Source organism: Stenella coeruleoalba (genome assembly GCF_951394435.1).
Source record: "Stenella coeruleoalba genome assembly, contig: scaffold_138, whole genome shotgun sequence".
NCBI lineage: Eukaryota > Metazoa > Chordata > Mammalia > Artiodactyla > Delphinidae > Stenella > Stenella coeruleoalba.
The window spans coordinates 581,066-595,633 of NW_027646297.1; the positions used below are offsets into that span (position 1 = coordinate 581,066).

Genomic DNA, 14,568 nt, shown 5'->3' on the forward strand with positions numbered 1-14,568 from the left:
AATATCGCAGAAAGTGAAAAATGGATAAAGAAGTTGTGGTACTTACGTACAATGCAGTATCACTCAGCAATGAAATCTTTGTCATCAGGCCCGTAGCAGCTTAATGAGTGGATTCAGGTACGATGTTTCTAACTGAAATAAGTCACACAGAAAAAGAAACATCATAAGATATCACTAATACACGGAATGTAAACTTGGCTACACAGGAACTGAATTACAGAACAGAACAGGGTCTCAAACTTAGAAAACCAACTTATGCTTGCTTAAGGGTAAAGGTGAGTTGGGGTGCTGCATAAAACCAGAGATTGAAATGAGCACAGATAAAGTTCCTTAAGCCAAATATGGAATAGACAAGAGCTACTCCTTGCTCAACGAAATGGACTCAACACCCCATATTAAACGCCTAAGAATATACCTGACTTGTAAGTATCTTAAAACCGATGGATTGCTATGTCTCCGAAAGAGAATCAAGCATGTGTACAGGGGCATAAACGCAGCAGTGATAGGATTGGAGAGGTTTGGTGAGCAAATGAAGACCCTTTGAAGTCATATTGCATGGTACCCATTCCACGGGTTTCAACTACCCAGGTTTAAGGTATTCTTCCTTCAGCTAAAACATGCATGTGGAACCCAGAGTATGATCAACCATGTGATCGGGAGACGTGTTCAAATATGTCCCAGTTTTCGTACCCTGGTACTCGGGTGCAACATTCCAGACGCTTTACTAACACTCTCCCGACTTGGAGAGTCAGTCCCTTTAACCTCCTGTTTGGCCCAGTTTGCAATTTCTGCGGAAGATGAACAGGAATAGTGAGAACCAATGAGAGACTAGCTGGAGGTGTCTGGACGGGCAAATTTAACTCTCATTTCCCACCAGGAAGAGGAATTAACCAAAGGCTCAGCGTGCCGTGCCGGAACCAGATTAGGGGCTGAAGCCATCCTGCGGTGTTGCGGCCAGCTCAAAAGAAAGCGAGTTGAAGAAAGGAGCTCAGGGGCACTGTAATTCACAAACCTGCAGAGTTATAAATGACAGCTATCGTCCAAAAATAGACTGAAGTAAGGCTGCCAAGAGGACTTGAAAGCGGGGCAGAATTGCAGGAAACCGATTTCAGGAGGTAGACTGGAATTGCATTGAAAGCATAGGAAAAGAGGCAGAACGTCCACAATGATGCACTTGGCCAAAAAAGGCGTATGCGTTTTTTCCTGAATATATTCAGGAAAAAACGCATACGCCCTTTTTGGCCAACCACGCAAGCTTGCAAAGGAAATCTGCACTACAATGAAGTCTCACTTCCCCCCGGTCAAAAGGGCCATCTGAAAAAAGTGTAAAATCCAGAAAGGCAGGACAGGCCATGGAGAACTGGGAGCCTTGTTATGCTGATGGGCGGGATGTAAATTGCCAACAGACACTCAGGAGAAGTGTATGGTGTTTCCTGAAACATCTAAAAAACAAAGCAACAGAGCCTAGGGTACTTCCACTTATGGTCCTATAGCTTAGGGAAATTAAAATCAAAAAGACACAGCCACCCCAATGTTTGGGATGCCTCTGTTTACAAGAACCTCGTTTACAGTACAAGTTCAACATCGCAGAAAGTGAAAAATGGATAAAGAAGTTGTGGTATTTACTTAAAAAGCAATATCACTCAGCAATGAAATCTGTGTCATCAGGCCCTTAGCAGCACAATGAGTGGATTTAGGTATGATGATTCTAACTGAAATAAGTCACACAGAAAAAGAAACATCATAAGATATCAGTAATACACGGAATGTAAACTTGGCTACACAGGAACTGAATTACAGAACAGAACAGGGTCTAAAATTTAGAAAACCAACTTATGCTTGCTTAAGGGTAAAGGTGAGTTGCGGTGCTGCATAAAACCAGAGATTGAAATGAGCACAGATAAAGTTCCTTAAGCCAAATATGGAATAGACAAGAGCTACTCCTTGCTCAACGAAATGGACTCAACACCGCATATTAAACGCCTAAGAATGTACCTGACTAGTAAGTATCTTAAAACCTATGGATTGCAATGTCTCCGAAAGAGAATCAAGCATGTGTACAGGGGCATAAACGCAGCAGTGATAGGTTTGGAGATGTTCGGTGAGCAAATGAAGACCCTTTGAAGTCATATTGCATGGTACCCATTCCACGGGTTTCAACTACCCAGGTTTAAGGTATTCTTCCTTCAGCTAAAACATGCATGTGGAACCTAGAGTATGATCAACCATGTGATCGGGAGACGTGTTCAAATATGTCTCAGTTTTCGTACCCTGGTACTCGGGTGCAACATTCCAGACGCTTTACTAACACTCTCCCCACTTGGAGAGTCAGTCCCTTTAACCTCCTGTTTGGCCCAGTTTGCAATTTCTGCGGAAGATGAACAGGAATAGCGAGAACCAATGAGAGACTAGCTGGAGGTGTCTGAACCGGCAAATTTAACTCTCATTTCCCACCAGGAAGAGGAATTAACCAAAGGCTCAGCGTGCCGTGCCAGAACCAGATTAGGGCTTGAAGCCATCCTGCGGTGTTGCGGCCAGCTCACAAGAAAGCGAGTTGAAGAAAGGAGCTCAGGGGCACTGTAATTCACAAACCTGCAGAGTTATAAATGACAGCTATCGTCCAAAAATAGACTGAAGTAAGGCTGCCAAGAGGACTTGAAAGCGGGGCAGAATTGCAGGAAACCGATTTCAGGAGGTAGACTGGAATTGCATTGAAAGCATAGGAAAAGAGGCAGAACGTCCACAATGATGCACTTGGCCAAAAAGGGCGTATGCGTTTTTTCCTGAATATATTCAGGAAAAAACGCATACGCCCTTTTTGGCCAACCAAGCAAGATTGCAAAGGAAATCTGCACTACAATGAAGTCTCACTTCCCCCCGGTCAAAAGGGCCATCTGAAAAAAGTGTAAAATCCAGAAAGGCAGGACAGGCCATGGAGAACTGGTAGCCTTGTTATGCTGATGGGCGGGATGTAAATTGCCAACAGACACTCGGGATAAGTGTATGGTGTTTCCTGAAACATCTAAAAAACAAAGCAACAGAGCCTAGGGCAATGCCACTTATGGTCCTATAGCTTAGGGAAATTAAAATCAAAAAGACACAGCCACCCCAAAGTTTGGGACGCCTCTGTTTACAAGAACCTCGTTTACAGTACAAGTTCAACATCGCAGAAAGTGAAAAATGGATAAAGAAGTTGTGGTACTTACGTACAATGCAGTATCACTCAGCAATGAAATCTATGTCATCAGGCCCGTAGCAGCATAATGAGTGGATTCAGGTACGATGATTCTAACTGAAATAAGTCACACAGAAAAAGAAACATCATAAGATATCACTAATACACGGAATGTAAACTTGGCTACACAGGAACTGCATTCCAAAACAGAACAGGGTCTCAAATTTAGAAAACCAACTTATGCTTGCTTAAGGGGAAAGGTGAGTTGGGGTGCTGCATAAAACCAGAGATTGAAATGAGCACAGATAAAGTTCCTTAAGCCAAATATGGAATAGACAAGAGCTACTCCTTGCTCAACGAAATGGACTCAACACCCCATATTAAACGCCTAAGAATGTACCTGACTAGAAAGTATCTTAAAACCTATGGATTGCTATGTCTCCAAAAGAGAATCAAGCTTGTGTACAGGGGCATAAACGCAGCAGTGATAGGATTGGAGAGGTTCGGTGAGCAAATGAAGACCCTTTGAAGTCATATTGCATGGTACCCATTACACGGGTCTCAACTCTCCAGGTTTAAAGTATTCTTCCTTCAGCTAAAACATGCATGTTGAACCCAGAGTATGATCAACCATGTGAACGGGAGACGTGTTCAAATATGTCTCAGTTTTCCTCCCCTGGTACTCGGGTGCAACATTCCAAACGCTTTACTAACACTCTCCCGACTTGGAGAGTCAGTGCCTTTAACCTCCTGTTTGGCCCAGTTTGCAATTTCTGCGGAAGATGAACAGGAATAGCGAGAACCAATGAGAGGCTAGCTGGAGGTGTCTGAACGGGCAAATTTAACTCTCATTTCCCACCAGGAAGAGGAATTAATCAAAGGCTCAGCATGACGGGCCGGAACCAGATTAGGGCCTGAAGCCATCCTGCGGTGTTGCGGCCAGGTCACAAGAAAGCGAGTTGAAGAAAGGAGCTCAGGGGCACTGTAATTCACAAACCTGCAGAGTTATAAATGACAGCTATCGTCCAAAAATAGACTGAAGTAAGGCTGCCAAGAGGACTTGAAAGCGGGGCAGAATTGCAGGAAACCGATTTCAGGAGGTAGACTGGAATTGCATTGAAAGCATAGGAAAAGAGGCAGAACGTCCACAATGATGCACTTGGCCAAAAAGGGCATATGCGTTTTTTCCTGAATATATTCAGGAAAAAACGCATACGCCCTTTTTGGCCAACCAAGCAAGCTTGCAAAGGAAATCTGCACTACAATGAAGTCTCACTTCCCCCCGGTCAAAAGGGCCATCTGAAAAAAGTGTAAAATCCAGAAAGGCAGGACAGGCCATGGAGAACTGGGAGCCTTGTTATGCTGAAAGGCGGGATGTAAATTGCCAACAACCACTCGGGAGAAGTGTATGGTGTTTCCTGAAACATCTAAAAAACAAAGCAACAGAGCCTAGGGCACTTCCACTTATGGTCCTATAGCTTAGGGAATTTAAAATCAAAAAGACACAGCCACCCCAAAGTTTGGAACGGCTCTGTTTACAAGAACCTCGTTTACAGTACAAGTTCAACATCGCAGAAAGTGAAAAATGGATAAAGAAGTTGTGGTACTTACGTACAATGCAGTATCACTCAGCAATGAAATCTATGTCATCAGGCCCGTAGCAGCATAATGAGTGGATTCAGGTACGATGATTCTAACTGAAATAAGTCACACAGAAAAAGAAACATCATAAGATATCACTAATACACGGAATGTAAACTTGGCTACACAGGAACTGCATTCCAAAACAGAACAGGGTCTCAAATTTAGAAAACCAACTTATGCTTGCTTAAGGGGAAAGGTGAGTTGGGGTGCTGCATAAAACCAGAGATTGAAATGAGCACAGATAAAGTTCCTTAAGCCAAATATGGAATAGACAAGAGCTACTCCTTGCTCAACGAAATGGACTCAAAACCCCATATTAAACGCCTAAGAATGTACCTGACTAGTAAGTATCTTAAAACCTATGGATTGCTATGTCTCCGAAAGAGAATCAAGCATGTGTACAGGGGCATAAACGCAGCAGTGATAGGATTGGAGAGGTTCGGTGAGCAAATGACGACCCTTTGAAGTCATATTGCATGGTACCCATTACACGGGTCTCAACTCTCCAGGTTTAAGGTATTCTTCCTTCAGCTAAAACATGCATGTGGAACCCAGAGTATGATCAACCATGTGATCGGGAGACGTGTTCAAATATGTCTCAGTTTTCGTACCCTGGTACTCGGGTGCAACATTCCAGACGCTTTACTAACACTCTCCCGACTTGGAGAGTCAGTCCCTTTAACCTCCTGTTTGGCCCAGTTTGCAATTTCTGTGGAAGATGAACAGGAATAGCGAGAACCAATGAGAGACTAGCTGGAGGTGTCTGGATGGGCAAATTTAACTCTCATTTCCCACCAGGAAGAGGAATTAACCAAAGGCTCAGCGTGCCATGCCGGAACCAGATTAGGGCCTGAAGCCATCCTGCGGTGTTGCGGCCAGCTCAAAAGAAAGCGAGTTGAAGAAAGGAGCTCAGGGGCACTGTAATTCACAAACCTGCAGAGTTATAAATGACAGCTATCGTCCAAAAATAGACTGAAGTAAGGCTGCCAAGAGGACTTGAAAGCGGGGCAGAATTGCAGGAAACCGATTTCAGGAGGTAGACTGGAATTGCATTGAAAGCATAGGAAAAGAGGCAGAACGTCCACAATGATGCACTTGGCCAAAAAGGGCGTATGCGTTTTTTCCTGAATATATTCAGGAAAAAACGCATACGCCCTTTTTGGCCAACCAAGCAAACTTGCAAAGGAAATCTGCACTACAATGAAGTCTCACTTCCCCCCGGTCAAAAGGGCCATCTGAAAAAAGTGTAAAATCCAGAAAGGCAGGACAGGCCATGGAGAACTGGGAGCCTTGTTATGCTGAATGGCGGGATGTAAATTGCCAACAGACACTCGGGAGAAGTGTATGGTGTTTCCTGAAACATCTAAAAAACAAAGCAACAGAGCCTAGGGCAATGCCACTTATGGTCCTATAGCTTAGGGAATTTAAAATCAAAAAGACACAGCCACCCCAAAGTTTGGAACGGCTCTGTTTACAAGAACCTCGTTTACAGTACAACTTCAACATTGCAGAAAGTGAAAAATGGATAAAAAAGTTGTGGTATTTACTTACAAAGCAATATCACTCAGCAATGAAATCTGTGTCATCAGGCCCTTAGCAGCACAATGAGTGGATTCAGGTATGATGATTCTAACTGAAATAAGTCACACAGAAAAAGAAACATCATAAGATATCAGTAATACACGGAATGTAAACTTGGCTACACAGGAACTGAATTACAGAACAGAACAGGGTCTCAAATTTAGAAAACCAACTTATGCTTGCTTAAGGGGAAAGGTGAGTTGGGGTGCTGCATAAAACCAGAGATTGAAATGAGCACAGATAAAGTTCCTTAAGCCAAATATGGAATAGACAAGAGCTACTCCTTGCTCAACGAAATGGACTCAACACCCCATATTAAACGCCTAAGAATGTACCTGACTAGTAAGTATCTTAAAACCTATGGATTGCTATGTCTCCGAAAGAGAATCAAGCATGTGTACAGGGGCATAAACGCAGCAGTGATAGGATTGGAGATGTTTGGTGAGCAAATGAAGACCCTTTGAAGTCATATTGCATGGTACCCATTCCACGGGTTTCAACTACCCAGGTTTTAGGTATTCTTCCTTCAGCTAAAACATGCATGTGGAACCCAGAGTATGATCAACCATGTGATCGGGAGACGTGTTCAAATATGTCTCAGTTTTCGTACCCTGGTACTCGGGTGCAACATTCCAGACGCTTTACTAACACTCTCCCGACTTGGAGAGTCAGTCCCTTTAACCTCCTGTTTGGCCCAGTTTGCAATTTCTGTGGAAGATGAACAGGAATAGCGAGAACCAATGAGAGACTAGCTGGAGGTGTCTGGATGGGCAAATTTAACTCTCATTTCCCACCAGGAAGAGGAATTAACCAAAGGCTCAGCGTGCCATGCCGGAAGAGATTAGGGCCTGAAGCCATCCTGCGGTATTGCGGCCAGCTCAAAAGAAAGCGAGTTGAAGAAAGGAGCTCAGGGGCACTGTAATTCACAAACCTGCAGAGTTATAAATGACAGCTATCGTCCAAAAATAGACTGAAGTAAGGCTGCCAAGAGGACTTGAAAGCGGGGCAGAATTGCAGGAAACCGATTTCAGGAGGTAGACTGGAATTGCATTGAAAGCATAGGAAAAGAGGCAGAACGTCCACAATGATGCACTTGGCCAAAAAGGGCGTATGCGTTTTTTCCTGAATATATTCAGGAAAAAACGCATACGCCCTTTTTGGCTAACCAAGCAAACTTGCAAAGGAAATCTGCACTACAATGAAGTCTCACTTCCCCCCGGTCAAAAGGGCCATCTGAAAAAAGTGTAAAATCCAGAAAGGCAGGACAGGCCATGGAGAACTGGGAGCCTTGTTATGCTGATGGGCGGGATGTAAATTGCCAACAGACACTCGGGAGAAGTGTATGGTGTTTCCTGAAACATCTAAAAAACAAAGCAACAGAGCCTAGGGCACTTCCACTTATGGTCCTATAGCTTAGGGAAATTAAAATCAAAAAGACACAGCCACCCCAAAGTTTGGGACGCCTCTGTTTACAAGAACCTCGTTTACCATACAAGTTCAATATCACAGAAAGTGAAAAATGCATAAAGAACTTGTGGTACTTACGTACAATGCAGTATCACTCAGCAATGAAATCTATGTCATCAGGCCCATAGCAGCATAATGAGTAGATTCAGGTACGATGATTCTAACTGAAATAAGTCACACAGAAAAAGAAACATCATAAGATATCACTAATACACGGAATGTAAACTTGGCTACACAGGAACTGCATTCCAAAACAGAACAGGGTCTCAAATTTAGAAAACCAACTTATGCTTGCTTAAGGGGAAAGGTGAGTTGGGGTGCTGCATAAAACCAGAGATTGAAATGAGCACAGATAAAGTTCCTTAAGCCAAATATGGAATAGACAAGAGCTACTCCTTGCTCAACGAAATGGACTAAACACCGCATATTAAACGCCTAAGAATGTACCTGACTAGTAAGTATCTTAAAACCTATGGATTTCTATATCTCCGAAAGAGAATCAAGCATGTGTACAGGGGCATAAACGCAGCAGTGATAGGATTGGAGAGGTTCGGTGAGCAAATGAAGACCCTTTGAAGTCATATTGCATGGTACCCATTCCACGGGTTTCAACTACCCAGGTTTAAGGTATTCTTCCTTCAGCTAAAACATGCATGTGGAACCCAAGTATGATCAACCATGTGAACGGGAGACGTGTTCAAATATGTCTCAGTTTTCCTCCCCTGGTACTGGGGTGCAACATTCCAGATGCTTTACTAACACTCTCCCCACTTGGAGAGTCAGCGCCTTTAACCTCCTGTTTGGCCCAGTTTGCAATTTCTGTGGAAGATGAACAGGAATAGCGAGAACCAATGAGAGACTAGCTGGAGGTGTCTGGATGGGCAAATTTAACTCTCATTTCCCACCAGGAAGAGGAATTAACCAAAGGCTCAGCGTGCCGTGCCGGAACCAGATTAGGGCCTGAAGCCATCCTGCGGTGTTGCGGCCAGCTCAAAAGAAAGCGAGTTGAAGAAAGGAGCTCAGGGGCACTGTAATTCACAAACCTGCAGAGTTATAAATGACAGCTATCGTCCAAAAATAGACTGAAGTAAGGCTGCCAAGAGGACTTGAAAGCGGGGCAGAATTGCAGGAAACCGATTTCAGGAGGTAGACTGGAATTGCATTGAAAGCATAGGAAAAGAGGCAGAACGTCCACAATGATGCACTTGGCCAAAAAGGGCATATGCGTTTTTTCCTGAATATATTCAGGAAAAAACGCATACGCCCTTTTTGGCCAACCAAGCAAACTTGCAAAGGAAATCTGCACTACAATGAAGTCTCACTTCCCCCCGGTCAAAAGGGCCATCTGAAAAAAGTGTAAAATCCAGAAAGGCAGGACAGGCCATGGAGAACTGGGAGCCTTGTTATGCTGATGGGCGGGATGTAAATTGCCAACAGACACTCGGGAGAAGTGTATGGTGTTTCCTGAAACATCTAAAAAACAAAGCAACAGAGCCTAGGGCAATGCCACTTATGGTCCTATAGCTTAGGGAATTTAAAATCAAAAAGACACAGCCACCCCAAAGTTTGGAACGGCTCTGTTTACAAGAACCTCGTTTACAGTACAACTTCAACATCGCAGAAAGTGAAAAATGGATAAAGAAGTTGTGGTATTTACTTACAAAGCAATATCACTCAGCAATGAAATCTGTGTCATCAGGCCCTTAGCAGCACAATGAGTGGATTCAGGTATGATGATTCTAACTGAAATAAGTCACACAGAAAAAGAAACATCATAAGATATCAGTAATACACGGAATGTAAACTTGGCTACACAGGAACTGAATTACAGAACAGAACAGGGTCTCAAATTTAGAAAACCAACTTATGCTTGCTTAAGGGGAAAGGTGAGTTGGGGTGCTGCATAAAACCAGAGATTGAAATGAGCACAGATAAAGTTCCTTAAGCCAAATATGGAATAGACAAGAGCTACTCCTTGCTCAACGAAATGGACTCAACACCCCATATTAAACGCCTAAGAATGTACCTGACTAGTAAGTATCTTAAAACCTATGGATTGCTATGTCTCCGAAAGAGAATCAAGCATGTGTACAGGGGCATAAACGCAGCAGTGATAGGATTGGAGAGGTTCGGTGAGCAAATGACGACCCTTTGAAGTCATATTGCATGGTACCCATTACACGGGTCTCAACTCTCCAGGTTTAAGGTATTCTTCCTTCAGCTAAAACATGCATGTGGAACCCAGAGTATGATCAACCATGTGATCGGGAGACGTGTTCAAATATGTCTCAGTTTTCGTACCCTGGTACTCGGGTGCAACATTCCAGACGCTTTACTAACACTCTCCCGACTTGGAGAGTCAGTCCCTTTAACCTCCTGTTTGGCCCAGTTTGCAATTTCTGTGGAAGATGAACAGGAATAGCGAGAACCAATGAGAGACTAGCTGGAGGTGTCTGGATGGGCAAATTTAACTCTCATTTCCCACCAGGAAGAGGAATTAACCAAAGGCTCAGCGTGCCGTGCCGGAACCAGATTAGGGCCTGAAGCCATCCTGCAGTGTTGCGGCCAGCTCAAAAGAAAGCGAGTTGAAGAAAGGAGCTCAGGGGCACTGTAATTCACAAACCTGCAGAGTTATAAATGACAGCTATCGTCCAAAAATAGACTGAAGTAAGGCTGCCAAGAGGACTTGAAAGCGGGGCAGAATTGCAGGAAACCGATTTCAGGAGGTAGACTGGAATTGCATTGAAAGCATAGGAAAAGAGGCAGAACGTCCACAATGATGCACTTGGCCAAAAAGGGCGTATGCGTTTTTTCCTGAATATATTCAGGAAAAAACGCATACGCCCTTTTTGGCCAACCAAGCAAACTTGCAAAGGAAATCTGCACTACAATGAAGTCTCACTTCCCCCCGGTCAAAAGGGCCATCTGAAAAAAGTGTAAAATCCAGAAAGGCAGGACAGGCCATGGAGAACTGGGAGCCTTGTTATGCTGAATGGCGGGATGTAAATTGCCAACAGACACTCGGGAGAAGTGTATGGTGTTTCCTGAAACATCTAAAAAACAAAGCAACAGAGCCTAGGGCAATGCCACTTATGGTCCTATAGCTTAGGGAATTTAAAATCAAAAAGACACAGCCACCCCAAAGTTTGGAACGGCTCTGTTTACAAGAACCTCGTTTACAGTACAACTTCAACATTGCAGAAAGTGAAAAATGGATAAAGAAGTTGTGGTATTTACTTACAAAGCAATATCACTCAGCAATGAAATCTGTGTCATCAGGCCCTTAGCAGCACAATGAGTGGATTCAGGTATGATGATTCTAACTGAAATAAGTCACACAGAAAAAGAAACATCATAAGATATCAGTAATACACGGAATGTAAACTTGGCTACACAGGAACTGAATTACAGAACAGAACAGGGTCTCAAATTTAGAAAACCAACTTATGCTTGCTTAAGGGGAAAGGTGAGTTGGGGTGCTGCATAAAACCAGAGATTGAAATGAGCACAGATAAAGTTCCTTAAGCCAAATATGGAATAGACAAGAGCTACTCCTTGCTCAACGAAATGGACTCAACACCCCATATTAAACGCCTAAGAATGTACCTGACTAGTAAGTATCTTAAAACCTATGGATTGCTATGTCTCCGAAAGAGAATCAAGCATGTGTACAGGGGCATAAACGCAGCAGTGATAGGATTGGAGATGTTTGGTGAGCAAATGAAGACCCTTTGAAGTCATATTGCATGGTACCCATTCCACGGGTTTCAACTACCCAGGTTTTAGGTATTCTTCCTTCAGCTAAAACATGCATGTGGAACCCAGAGTATGATCAACCATGTGATCGGGAGACGTGTTCAAATATGTCTCAGTTTTCGTACCCTGGTACTCGGGTGCAACATTCCAGACGCTTTACTAACACTCTCCCGACTTGGAGAGTCAGTCCCTTTAACCTCCTGTTTGGCCCAGTTTGCAATTTCTGTGGAAGATGAACAGGAATAGCGAGAACCAATGAGAGACTAGCTGGAGGTGTCTGGATGGGCAAATTTAACTCTCATTTCCCACCAGGAAGAGGAATTAACCAAAGGCTCAGCGTGCCATGCCGGAAGAGATTAGGGCCTGAAGCCATCCTGCGGTATTGCGGCCAGCTCAAAAGAAAGCGAGTTGAAGAAAGGAGCTCAGGGGCACTGTAATTCACAAACCTGCAGAGTTATAAATGACAGCTATCGTCCAAAAATAGACTGAAGTAAGGCTGCCAAGAGGACTTGAAAGCGGGGCAGAATTGCAGGAAACCGATTTCAGGAGGTAGACTGGAATTGCATTGAAAGCATAGGAAAAGAGGCAGAACGTCCACAATGATGCACTTGGCCAAAAAGGGCGTATGCGTTTTTTCCTGAATATATTCAGGAAAAAACGCATACGCCCTTTTTGGCTAACCAAGCAAACTTGCAAAGGAAATCTGCACTACAATGAAGTCTCACTTCCCCCCGGTCAAAAGGGCCATCTGAAAAAAGTGTAAAATCCAGAAAGGCAGGACAGGCCATGGAGAACTGGGAGCCTTGTTATGCTGATGGGCGGGATGTAAATTGCCAACAGACACTCGGGAGAAGTGTATGGTGTTTCCTGAAACATCTAAAAAACAAAGCAACAGAGCCTAGGGCACTTCCACTTATGGTCCTATAGCTTAGGGAAATTAAAATCAAAAAGACACAGCCACCCCAAAGTTTGGGACGCCTCTGTTTACAAGAACCTCGTTTACCATACAAGTTCAATATCACAGAAAGTGAAAAATGCATAAAGAACTTGTGGTACTTACGTACAATGCAGTATCACTCAGCAATGAAATCTATGTCATCAGGCCCATAGCAGCATAATGAGTAGATTCAGGTACGATGATTCTAACTGAAATAAGTCACACAGAAAAAGAAACATCATAAGATATCACTAATACACGGAATGTAAACTTGGCTACACAGGAACTGCATTCCAAAACAGAACAGGGTCTCAAATTTAGAAAACCAACTTATGCTTGCTTAAGGGGAAAGGTGAGTTGGGGTGCTGCATAAAACCAGAGATTGAAATGAGCACAGATAAAGTTCCTTAAGCCAAATATGGAATAGACAAGAGCTACTCCTTGCTCAACGAAATGGACTAAACACCGCATATTAAACGCCTAAGAATGTACCTGACTAGTAAGTATCTTAAAACCTATGGATTTCTATATCTCCGAAAGAGAATCAAGCATGTGTACAGGGGCATAAACGCAGCAGTGATAGGATTGGAGAGGTTCGGTGAGCAAATGAAGACCCTTTGAAGTCATATTGCATGGTACCCATTCCACGGGTTTCAACTACCCAGGTTTTAGGTATTCTTCCTTCAGCTAAAACATGCATGTGGAACCCAAGTATGATCAACCATGTGAACGGGAGACGTGTTCAAATATGTCTCAGTTTTCCTCCCCTGGTACTGGGGTGCAACATTCCAGATGCTTTACTAACACTCTCCCCACTTGGAGAGTCAGCGCCTTTAACCTCCTGTTTGGCCCAGTTTGCAATTTCTGTGGAAGATGAACAGGAATAGCGAGAACCAATGAGAGACTAGCTGGAGGTGTCTGGATGGGCAAATTTAACTCTCATTTCCCACCAGGAAGAGGAATTAACCAAAGGCTCAGCGTGCCGTGCCGGAACCAGATTAGGGCCTGAAGCCATCCTGCGGTGTTGCGGCCAGCTCAAAAGAAAGCGAGTTGAAGAAAGGAGCTCAGGGGCACTGTAATTCACAAACCTGCAGAGTTATAAATGACAGCTATCGTCCAAAAATAGACTGAAGTAAGGCTGCCAAGAGGACTTGAAAGCGGGGCAGAATTGCAGGAAACAGATTTCAGGAGGTAGACTGGAATTGCATTGAAAGCATAGGAAAAGAGGCAGAACGTCCACAATGATGCACTTGGCCAAAAAGGGCATATGCGTTTTTTCCTGAATATATTCAGGAAAAAACGCATACGCCCTTTTTGGCCAACCAAGCAAACTTGCAAAGGAAATCTGCACTACAATGAAGTCTCACTTCCCCCCGGTCAAAAGGGCCATCTGAAAAAAGTGTAAAATCCAGAAAGGCAGGACAGGCCATGGAGAACTGGGAGCCTTGTTATGCTGATGGGCGGGATGTAAATTGCCAACAGACACTCGGGAGAAGTGTATGGTGTTTCCTGAAACATCTAAAAAACAAAGCAACAGAGCCTAGGGCAATGCCACTTATGGTCCTATAGCTTAGGGAATTTAAAATCAAAAAGACACAGCCACCCCAAAGTTTGGAACGGCTCTGTTTACAAGAACCTCGTTTACAGTACAACTTCAACATCGCAGAAAGTGAAAAATGGATAAAGAAGTTGTGGTATTTACTTACAAAGCAATATCACTCAGCAATGAAATCTGTGTCATCAGGCCCTTAGCAGCACAATGAGTGGATTCAGGTATGATGATTCTAACTGAAATAAGTCACACAGAAAAAGAAACATCATAAGATATCAGTAATACACGGAATGTAAACTTGGCTACACAGGAACTGAATTACAGAACAGAACAGGGTCTCAAATTTAGAAAACCAACTTATGCTTGCTTAAGGGGAAAGGTGAGTTGGGGTGCTGCATAAAACCAGAGATTGAAATGAGCACAGATAAAGTTCCTTAAGCCAAATATGGAATAGAC

At 43.5% G+C, this 14,568-nt stretch overlaps 1 long non-coding RNA gene across 2 annotated transcripts in view; it reads right to left on the reverse strand.

Moving 5' to 3' along the window:
- Positions 1–14,568, reverse strand: part of LOC307181196 — a 569,873-nt gene that overhangs the window by 435,526 nt on the left and 119,779 nt on the right. For both annotated transcript variants that reach the window (XR_013826091.1, XR_013826092.1), the window contains exon 4: positions 1,627–1,708. This is a non-coding gene — a long non-coding RNA (uncharacterized lncRNA). The remainder of the gene's footprint in view (positions 1–1,626; positions 1,709–14,568) is intronic.